Genomic DNA, 11781 nt, shown 5'->3' with positions numbered 1-11781 from the left:
ATTTTATAATTATTGGATTATTTTCTATATTTAAATCATAAAGTTGGTAGTTGTGAAATAATAAGGATTTTATATGATTTGGACTAAATAATTAATGTTTTAATATATTAATACTGCTATTTTGGAAAATAAAGAAATTAATTATATTATTTCTAATTATTTGATTTGGAAATTTTATGGAAAATAATTTGTAAAATTAATGAGCAACTACCAAATAATAAGTAGTGTTGGATTTAATTTGGGTTTCAATTATTATATTATTCTTGATTTTATTCGAAACTACCAAATCACCCCTAACCCTAATTTTCAAAATAATGAAACCCTAACCCAGCGACCCGTTACACGACTCGGTTTCCTTTTGCCCCACACCCAGCTGCTGCCGAAATCCCCTTCCCCCCCCAAAGCAGCAGCACACACGATTTTCCTTTTTCCTTTCCATGAAAGAAAGGAACGAAAGCAGAGAGAGAGAGAGAGAGAGAGAGAGAGAGAGAGAGAGAGAGAGAGAGAGAGAGAGAGGGGCTAAGTTGTGGTAGAGGAGAGTGAGGAAGTCGCCACTCAACTGGTCACCGCCGCTCATCCTCACTGCCGCCAGCTGCGTGTCCCCACCAAGCCGCCAAGCCTGCCATGCATCGCCGCTGCCAATCTCGCGCCGCCGCGGTCTCGCCGAGCTTCCGCCAACACCGCACAAAACAGATAGAGAGAGACAGATGGAGAAGAGGGCCGCGGAGGGGGAAGAGCCGCCGATTGCCATTTCCGTTGGGTCCTTGTTCCTCGCCGTCGAAGGAGCTGCTCCCAGCCACGGTGGTCGCCGATGTTCGCGCCGTTGTTGTCGGAGAAACCCGAGGAGAGAGAGACGACATGACGGGAGAGAGAGGGGAAAGCCACCTGCGACGCCACCGGAACTTCCATTGCCGTCAGAAGCTACCACTGCGCCAAACGAGGGAGTGGTTGCCGTCGCTGCAGAGGAGCCGCGCGGCCACCATCGTATCCTCACGCACAGAGAGAGGGGGATGCGCGAAGAGGGACCTTTTTCTGCCGCTGTCGTGCCGTGAGCGCCGATTTGGTGGTTGCCGTCACTGCTGCCTGGATTCCTGTGGTCCAAGCCACCATTGATGGAGCTCGCATCGCCGTCAGCCATTTGCCGCTGCACCTCTGGCCGCTGGAAAAACTTCGTTGCCGTCGCCAGAAAACTCTTCTGGTAAGGGTTTTAATTTGTGGTTTCGATCATTTTGGATTTTGATAAGGTTTTGATGCTGCGCAGTTTTTATAGTTGATCCACCAGAGCTTCTAGCCGCCGCCAGAGCTGTTACCGGAGCCGGCTCAAAATTGTAGCTGCTTCGTTTTGTTAATTCAGTGAGTATATCTGCTTTTGAAAGCTCTGCGTTAGTGTTCTATTCTGTTCAATAAAGTATTTGCAACGTTAATAGTTTTAGGGGTTAGAATCCGGTTTGTTTATGCCGCTTATAGTTATTTCTGCTTTTGAGAGAGCAAGCAGAGTCGAGGTTTTGATTGCCTGTGATTTCGGGTTGAGGTAGAAAGGACACAGTGAGGCGTTGGACTGTGGTTTTGTGTTTTGAGGTAGGGGCGCTTTTTCGAAAAACTATATTTTGTATATTGGAATTATTACATATGGATACTGATGTGAGAAAATGTGTGTTTGGTGATTGTATCGGCTTTATGTATGGTTTGATTTGTCTCGATTGATTATGAACGTTTGTTAGTTGGTTTGTTGTGCGGTTTTGTGAAATGGAATGATTTCAAGTTGATTCTTTTAAAAATTTGAGATCGAGTTTAATCCGTTGAGAATTGATTTGGATTGAGTTAATTTCTTGATAATGTGAAATATCGAATGCTCTTTTGGATTTAGCCTGATTTACTTTAATTGACTTGGTTTTGACAAATGATTTATTGCTAAACCGTTTGTTTAAAACTTTGGAAATGAGTTAAATCGGTTGATATTGATTTAATTTTGAAACGGTTTCCTTGAGATATGAAAATGGGATGATTGTTGGATTTAGCTTGCTTTTGAATTGATTTCTGGTTTTGAGCTGTTGAAAAAGATTGTGGAACGGTTTAGTTGGGACCCGAACCGGGTGGCAAAGTCCAAGTTTTAGGGAAGATGCTGCCGAAATTTTTATAAAATTCGAGTCTTTATTTGAAATGTTATTTGGGAAAATTATGAGTTTAATGCCTTTCCAATTTACTTGGAGGATTGTGAATTCAGGGCTTCTTTTATTATTTTTACTTAGAACAATTATGAAAAAGCGATGAAGCTACGCTTTGGAAGAATTATTGAAAAGAGAATTATGATTCTCCTTATTTTCCAAGATAAAAATAGTATGACCTTGGGTGCAAGTCATTCGAAAGAGAATTTTGCTTGAGGTTATTTTAAAAGGTAAAACGGGTTTATATTTTTCTCTATTAAACATAAAGATTGCCCGTTGGAAGAGTTTTTGTGACTTTAAAAGGATTTGGATTTTGATTAATGAACCTTATTATTTTGACGTTTTAAATAAGCTTCAGAGTATCTTTTGAACTCTAGTTTAACACAAGAAAAATGATTCTCTTGGTAGTTTGAAACGCTTCAGATTTAATCATGGAATTGAAGCCGGTTTTGTTTAAGTAAAGGAAATAGCTTTGAAAGGAGTAATTGATTACATGACTCGGTTTGGCTTAGATCCTATTTTGTTACTCAAATCAGAAAGCCAAGGATTTAATGATTTTAAATGAATTTGACAAAATGAGTTATGTTACTCTCCCCTAAAGACTTGAGACTCAGCCAAGGAATTTTTGACGAAATTCCATCGTTAGATGGACGATTTTGAATGTTTCAAAATGACTCTTCAACTTTCCATGGGTTTGGATGTTTTGAAAAGAGAATACCGAGGGTGGCTTTGTTTTCAAAAAAGGGGAAACTTACCTTGTGTAAGAGTGGCTTATGAGCCTGAGATGATTTGAGAAATGAGATCTTTAAAACCAAGGCTGAAAAGAGTTGAAATTTGATTTCAAAGTGAAATGAATTGAGAAAAAGTTATTTATAGCTTAATGCCGATTTTATGATTTTAATGATGTTGAATGGTGGAAGTGCTATTTTGTTATGAGCCGGAATGGCTGTGTATTGTAACAACCCTAGTTTTTGAAAATCAAATAATTAATTATTTGTGATTTATTTTAAGAAAATTATTTTACTAATGATAATTAAATGGAGTTTCATGATAATTGAAGTTTAAATTAATTAGAATTTTTATATAAACTTTATTAGATATTTGGTATGATTGAAATTATAATTTTGATAAATGAAAAATAAGAAGAAATTGTATAATTTAATTTAAATAAATCCTATTTTGAATGAATTATGTTATTAATTTGAACTCGTAGAAATTATTTTATTAGAAATGATTAGATTGATATTTATAAATACTTTAAGTTTAAGTCAATTAATATTTATGTACAATTTTTAATATAATTAATTATTTTATAAATTGAAATTAAAGTTTCAGAGATAGAAAAATAATAGAGATTTGTATGATTTAATCTAGAAAATTGATATTTGAATTTAAATTGTACTTTACAAAATATAATTAACTTGTTCATTTTATAATGTAAATTAGAAATAATTGATTTAACTTAGCAATATGTTGATGGCTCATCCTTAAACGCTCCTTGCTAAGTAAGGAGTGCTGCACACCTTGTGAATTCATTAAATCTGAACTCTTAATTTATTATATTTTATTTGAATGGTCTAGATTTAAAAAGGCAACCTGTTAATCAGGTTAATTATTTTTTTACAAATTTTAGATTTTTTTTTTGTAAATCTTAAATATTGGGCTGAAGTTCTAAATAAAAAAATAGTATATAAATATTAAAAACAACATGTCTGTACAAAAAAAAAAGTTATTGGACTTAAAATTAAAATAAATAATACATAAAAAATAAATTAAAAATTTATGTACTAAATCTAGAAAAAAAAGATATATTAGAATCTTAAAAAAAATATTAAATATATATTATGTATATAATATTAAAATTTAAATAAATTTTGTTTTGTGTGAAATAAAACTATAATATTAAATATAAACACAATGATAAAAAAATTTTGTGTTATATATATATATATAATATTAAAATTTAAATAAATTTTGTTTTATGTGAAATAAAATTATAATATTAAATATAAAGACAATGATAAAAAATTTTGTGTTATATATATATAATTTTATTTTGTGTGAAACAAAATTAAAACATTAAATATGAATAAAATGATAAAAAAAATTGTATTATACAAATTTAATTAAAAAGAACATATATACAACATAAAAAGCAATCAAACATATAATAATTTTATTTTGTGCGAAACAAAAATTTATATAAAAAATATTTATATAATTTTTTATTAACAAATTTTTTATTGAAATATGTTATTTTATTATATTTATAATATATTATTTTGGATAATTATATTATTTTAGTTAATATATATTATTTAAAAAAATATTTAAAATTTATTATTTTGTATTAAGAATATTATTAAAAATATATTATTAGTTTTTCTTAAAATAATATATTTTTTATTTGGTTCAAACACTATGATAATAAAATTTTTTTACGTAACTGCGTCTATTCAATAAATATTATATTCATTTATTTCTATATTACATGTAAAATAAATAATTAATGTTTAAAAAAAGTTAATAAAAGAAAGAAGTATTCTTTTTTATTTTACCAACTCTTAGATGAAAATTATGTCATTTGAACTATAACTCGTTGATAAAGAAAGAAATATTCTTAATTATATATTAAATAGAATAATTATTTATTAGGCTCATTCTTATACAAATAAAAATTTTTCTTAATTTTATATCTGTAATATTTTATACCAATTAACTTTAAAATTTAATTATTTTTTGAATAAACTAATAAAAAAATAATACAAATAATTGTTTAAATATAATTGTATTTTAATTTTTCATTTTATTACCTACAATTTGAGAATAATTTGAAATAAAAGATAATAAACTTGTTGTAACTGTCATCTATTTTGTGCTTTGACTATGTCGTCATCTGAGAATCATGGCGCCTTCATGGAGACCGGGGTTCTTATACAGAATCGATTTTGCGTTTGGAATTAGCAAATCAACAGTTTTTCTATGGCAGCAATTTTTCGGACTTTGAAGGTCATTTATGGTAGAGGTGGAATGTGGTGGGTTCAAGAGTGTTAAAATCTGTGACTAGTCAAAACAATAATGGAAGCACCTGCCAACGAATAAAACAGTGAAAATGCTTGAAGACATCACATCGACAATAATAGAGTAATGGATGAATTCAATCAAATTTTTCTGAGTATTTTTGTGGTGTAAAGGTCGTCCGTGTGTTAAATGAGGGAATTAGTATTTTTATTAGTGCCGTTTTGTTTGTTCAGCCCATGACAAAAAAAAAATAATAACAATAATAAATAAATTTAATTTACCTGATAACTTTTGATAATAGGTTAATTTTTAAAGAGTGTTGCACTCCCTACTTTACCTGGAGTGTACTAGCTTTCGCCTTATGTTGATAAATAATGTTCCTAAATATTTTTTAGAGAGTATATTTGATTCTAAAATTACTCTACCCTTTAATTTTATCAAAATATCTATTCATATCTATCCATATTACTTTATAAAATTTCTAATTTCTAACCCTAATTCCCAAATCAAACTCAGAAACCTAATTTCCCAAATTGGAACCCTAAATTTGCAATCATAAATCCTAACCCTCCCCCACTCTCCTCAGCGCCGTCACCCTCATCACAAGCGTACAGAGTTACCCTCTCTCCCTCAGCTTCACCGCGGCACACACATACACTCAGGACACCACACTCATTCAGCCCACACCCCTTCTGTCACACACCCACGCCTAGTGAACGGAGCTGCACCACGCGCAGCCCGCCTCGCCATTGCCGCCGTCATTATCGCCGACAAAGAGGACGCCGTCGTCAGCCCCGCGAGATGCCACCCGCGTCACTGCCGTCGAAGCTCCGCGATGCTGCCGCCATTTTGCGAGGAAAGGATGTTCGCAGAGGGAGCCAGGTGAGAAAGGGAGAGATGAGCACAAACCAGATCAGGGGAGAAGGCGCCGTGTCCAGTAGCTGTCGTCGCGTCCCCGCCGTCGTCCTCGTCACAGAGCCAGCTGCCGCCACTTATAGCAAATTCAGAGAGATGGAACTCGGGAAGAGAGGAGACAGAGAGCTCGGAGGCTGAGCTGGGGTTCAACCACCGTGCCCAGCCGTGCTCGCGTCGTCGGCGCCGTTTTCGTCGAAACTGCCGCCGCTTGAGGGGCTATGCTTGGCCGCCGTTGTGCTGCCCTGCTTCACCGTGGCTGAGCTCTGCTACTCCCTGCTCTTTGGGCTTGTGATGCTGATGCGGGAATTACTACAGGAAGAGAAGAACACGAAGAGGAGAAACTGGGATCGTTGTTGTCGCCATCGCTGCTGAAGACCAGCCACCACGCCGAGCTTTTACCGTCACCATTCTGCCCGGTGTCGCCAGCACTGAAGTCGGCCGCTACCACCGTCGAGCCTTGTTGGAACTGGTGTTGCTTTTGGAGGTTTGGAAGGGAGGCTTGCTCGGATTTGCTTCTGGTTCTGGTTCTCGCAGCTGCCGGAGCCTCTGCCACCATCAGAGCTGCCATTGAAGCTATTGATTTGGTTCCAATTCCTCCATTTTTGAGACCGTGAGCTTTGATCCTTGCTTTGCTTCTATCCTATTCCTATGTTTTTCACCTGTTCTAACTAAGGAAACCTATATTTTTGTTCAGTGTTGCATCTCTATTTTCCCTGTTTACTGCTAGAACTATCATAGGGGATACTGTTGATGTCATCAGGAAACTGTTAAAGCTGCTGTTGTTGCTGATGCGAGTTAGAACGAAGTTGGAGTCACGTTTAATTTTGTGGATTTCGACTAACTGAGGTAGGGGATTTAACGTTTTTAATTTAGAATGCCTACAAAGTTATTGGATAAGAGCAAATGGTTAATAATAGTTAAGAATTTCTTAATTGATAAGAATGACTTGAAATGTGTTTGAGAATGGTTAGCTATTGTGATTTTACTGAGTTATGATTCGAATTAAATGTGGTTGTGAACGGTGATTAAACTGATGATATTGATTTTGATTTGAGGCTGTAACTATTACCGATTTTCTAATTGTTTAGAATTACTGAGAATCCTGCTATTTGATTATGTTGAGCTGGTTGCCATTGGTTGGTTTGCTTGATGATTGCAAACTGACTGAAATTCTGATCTTTGACGGATTTATATTGAATTGAATGATGTGCTGGTTATTTGATATAGTGTAACGGTAGTGGATTTGTTGGAAATTCTGATCTTATGTAATATTGCTGAATTGGTTGAAATCTGGTTGTGAATTGTAATTTGAATTACTGATTTTTTTTGTGATGAGTTGGCTGAGGCTTTGATCTTGAGTGAGTTATTTTGAATTGTTTGATATTGAATTAGAATTTTAATATATTGGAATGGCTGTGAAATGGACTTGTGACGGGTTGAAATTAGTTGAAATGGGGCTGTGATTGTGACTGGTTCTGTTGCTGCGAGTTATTGATTAATTGGTAAGATTAATTCTGGCTAAGTTGTGGCTGTATTCTGGTTATTAAGAATAAGTGCTTGTTGTTTTTAGTTATCTGATGTAATGGAACGGCTGTGATACTGATAACGATTGATTGGAATTGGCTTTGATGGTTGCTAAAGTTGATTTATAATTAATTAGAATTAAGTTTGAGAACGATTGAAAGATTGAAGTTTAACTACCAAATCATTCTCTTCAAATTTGACTTTTAAAACTAAATAGTAACTTTGCTAAAGAGTAAATGACATTAAAATAATTAGAATTATGAAAGGCTGATTTTTGGGATTACTAGTTGATTGAGTTTAATTTTGAAAGGATTCCATGATATGTGAAAAGTAAATATGAATTGATGAAATTGGAGTTGGATTGATGGATTAGTTGGAATTGTGGAGTATGATTGATTTGTTAAAAACTATGAATTGTGAATGTCTAATTGATTGAGAATTATCTGTTTGAAGATTGTTGGGAAAAGGACTGGTGATTTGTGGAGAAAGAGGGAACCCGTAAGGGTGGCTAAGTTCGAGTTTTAGGGGAGGTGTTGCTGAAATTTTTCTAAACTCTGAAGTTTCATTTGAAAAGTTATTTTAGAAGATTTGAACTTGAAAAATTATATTATTTGAGTTTTATTTAGGTAAGAAAAGAATTATATTATTTTGAATTTGAATTACCAAGAAAAGGTTTATGTTCAAGTTTGAATTATTTATAAAAGAAGTTATGTTTTGAGATTTATTCAATATGAAGAGAGTTATGCTTGGGGTTTGAAATAAAGGATTACTTTTTAGAAGTTTAATGAATATATATATATAATATTTGAATTGAATGGTAAAGAGAGACGGTTTTTGAGTCTTTGGGAAGTTAGTAAACTTGAAAAAGAGTTTTATATGGTTACTTTTTAGTAAGAGGGTGATGTTTTGAAAAGTATTTAGCGAATTTAAAATAAATGATTTTCTCGAGTCTTTTGAAAGAAAATTAAACTAGAAAATAGTTTTAAAATTGGTTCGAGTTAAGAGGTTGCAAAAGTGGAAGTCGTAAAGTTTGTACAACATGATTGAACAAAGAAAAAGAAAGATATTGTATAAAAATATGTAACTGGAGATGAATAATGAGAATGATAACTTATGATGATAATTACATTGATTCTTTTGAGGAAAAGTATTCAGTTTATGAAATTGTTGGCAAGGACGAGGGTTTTGTCCCGCTTGCGTATTTATGATTATAAAAGAGAATAAAAAGCAGAGGACCTGTTGAAAGGTCATTTGTTGCTTGAGGCAACCCAAGAGATGTGTTTATTCATTTGTTGCATTATGGCAACTCCTGAAATATTTGTGTGATGATCTGCTGCGTGAAGGCAGTCAGATAGATGGTGGTGTGACCACTGAGAACGCTTTCCTGCGGTACAGATTTATATTTTGATTCTGTAAGGCAGAGGAGTTATTTCCTGCTACAGAGTACCGTGACCACCTGTTCCATTTCTGTAGTGGCAGAGGGGTTATTTCCTGTATACAGAAGGTGGTTCGGCATACATCCCTGCAGTGGCAGATGTGTTATTTCCTGTGTGCAGTGGACCCTGTGGTGGCAGAGGGGTTATTTCCTGTACACAGTGGTATAGCCAATAGGAAAGCCTTATCCAGACAAAGGTTGCTGGATAACGTCGGGAGCGGGTTAGTAACCGACAGATGAGCTCATTACCTGCACTAGGACTAGACATGCATCATCCTTGTGTGTGCATTTGCATTTGATTGGGTTTGCTCGTTGTACTTCCTTGTGATTGTACTATTTGTCTTGGTGACTTGTCTGTGTGTTTGATTGAATATTTTTGTTGAAGCTGTGATCTTAGTAAAGTATTGAGGAGTGACATCCGTGAATTTTGGTTCGGCTATATACTTATGTTGCTGATTTATTTAGTTGTTGCAGTGATTGAGCAATGCTGTTTGTGGCTGATAAATTGTTAATGTGACCAATTATATTTTAGAATTTGTTTTGAGTTTATAATTTTGAAAGATGTAATTAACTAGCTAAAGTAAAACCAAGAGTAGTATTTTTCAAAGAGTCTTGATAAAAATGTAGTTTTCTTGGGTATGTTAATTATTTGCATATTAATCATTACTTTTATGGCATTCCCATTCCCTACTCAGAACATGTGGTTTGTTCTCACCCCAAAATCTTCCACCCTTTCAGTGATACAGGTTCAAAGACACAGTGTGAAGCTGGGGCGATTGTTAGACCTTATTTATGAGTTAAGTTCTTGAATTGAGTTGCTTTCATAGAATTCCCTCGCCCTTGTTATTTTAGTTTTTATTTTACACAGAGGGATAGGATTTGTATCTAAGTTTTATTTGAAATCTTGTGTATGACAGATATTATTATTAGTAATTATGTGATTATTATTATTTGGTGATGTTTGCTATATGACTTGATAAATAAAAACAAAATTTTCTGATATTTTTACTAAAACTGGATCGCGATATCGAACTAGAGGCTCAATAGTAAATAGTTAATAAAGGAAAGCAGGTTGGTAACGCCTTACTTTCGGTACGATCATGACGTTCTGGAAGTTGGGTCGTTACATGTATGCTATTGAATTATGGCTGATTGCCGAATGAGTTATGAGCCATATGGCTGCCTATGAATTATGAATTTAAGCTGGATGGCTAAGATGGATGTTGATCCATGGCTGAGAATGAATGCATATATGCTATTGAATGAAATGTGAATGTTGTACTTCCACTATCGGAGATACGAGTTTCCCTGGGAGAAAGCAGTGGCTAGCCACCACGTGCTCCAGGTGGAGACTCAAAGCTCTGTTGACCCTATGTCGTTAGGGTGACCGGGCACTATGAAAGTCCCGGATGAGCTCGCCCCCGTGAATATTCACCAGTGAGGGTGATGGATATGGATCACGATTATGATCATGATTATGTTGAGTGTAACTCGAGTTGGGGAAACACGATAGAGGGACAGTCCAATGGTTAGCTACCAGGACTTGTCGGGTTGGCTATATAACCGACAGATGATATTATCAGCCACTAGGACAGGCATGCATCATATGCATCTATGTGACATTATTTGGGTGTGCATATTGTACTTGGTTTGCCTTTATGATTACTTGTGATTAACTGCTAATTGTTCTACTTGTTATAACTGTTTGTTTGTGCTTGAACCTTCCTATTTGTGTTTGCGACGGAAACTCTATTGGATTGTGGTGGATTGGCTATTGTTGGATTGTTTGGGCCTAGGGCCGTGGTTGAAATGAGATGGACTGATGGTTGGTTTCGGTTTCGTATTTCTGGTTTGGAAGAATATGAAAAGCTATTTTGGTTCAGTATAGATAAACCTTTTTGAAAGGTTTTTGAGTTTTTGGAGAATTGAACTGTTCCTCTTTCAGAAAAGATTTCTGACTTTACTTTTATTGTAAACCGTTGTTTTTGAAAAGAGGCATAAGACGGTTATTAATCGCTGGTACACTTTATCTTCACGTATCCTATTATAGTAATTCCCAAAAAACCCTCTATTGAGAACCCTTTCGAGGATGATATTCTCACCCCTCGCCTTTATCTTTACATATTTTGTAAGAGGGATAGGCATTGTATTGATTAATGCTTGTAATATATATATATATATATATATATATATATATATATATATATATATATATATATATATATATATCTTTGTGGGTTTTTGTAAGTTGTATGGTATCTATGGATGTACGTTATCGAACGAAAGTAATTTTGGGAGCGGTATTGCGGTTTAAAGTTTTAAACAGACTCATATTTTAGTATTAAATAGTATAAGTGTCGTCGTAATGTCCGAGCTATCAGAGCCACGCAGCAGGAAGCGTGAGCCTTGGTAGTTAGGGTGTTACACAAGCAAGCAACCAATACCTTATGAAAATGTCTACTTACTGTCTCTTAAGAATGTTGAAACCTTTCTTGTATCATCTTATTACCCACTCTATGATCAACAGTATTTAAGAACATTGCAACCATTTCTTGAACTCCCATTTGCCTTGTACATTTTAATCCTTGCTCAACTAATTCATCACACAATTGAAAAAAAAAACATGTTTTTCCATCCGAAACATTTCATAACAACGAATGCCATGACCACGTAAAATTTCTTGCACCTATAAATAATCTATTTGTTCACTAATCCTGCATG

General features: G+C 34.6%; 1 long non-coding RNA gene across 1 annotated transcript; it reads left to right on the top strand.

The window, feature by feature from the left end:
* Positions 1-5725: 5725 nt before the first annotated feature.
* On the top strand, positions 5726-11197 carry LOC130972960 (uncharacterized). Its single transcript, XR_009083967.1, has 3 exons — positions 5726-6711; positions 6796-6947; positions 9799-11197. It is a non-coding gene; the product is annotated as an uncharacterized LOC130972960 (long non-coding RNA).
* Positions 11198-11781: the final 584 nt, after the last annotated feature.

This window comes from Arachis stenosperma, chromosome 4, assembly GCF_014773155.1.
Source record: "Arachis stenosperma cultivar V10309 chromosome 4, arast.V10309.gnm1.PFL2, whole genome shotgun sequence".
Classification (NCBI taxonomy): domain Eukaryota; kingdom Viridiplantae; phylum Streptophyta; class Magnoliopsida; order Fabales; family Fabaceae; genus Arachis; species Arachis stenosperma.
This window is presented reverse-complemented; position numbering and strand designations above follow the sequence as displayed.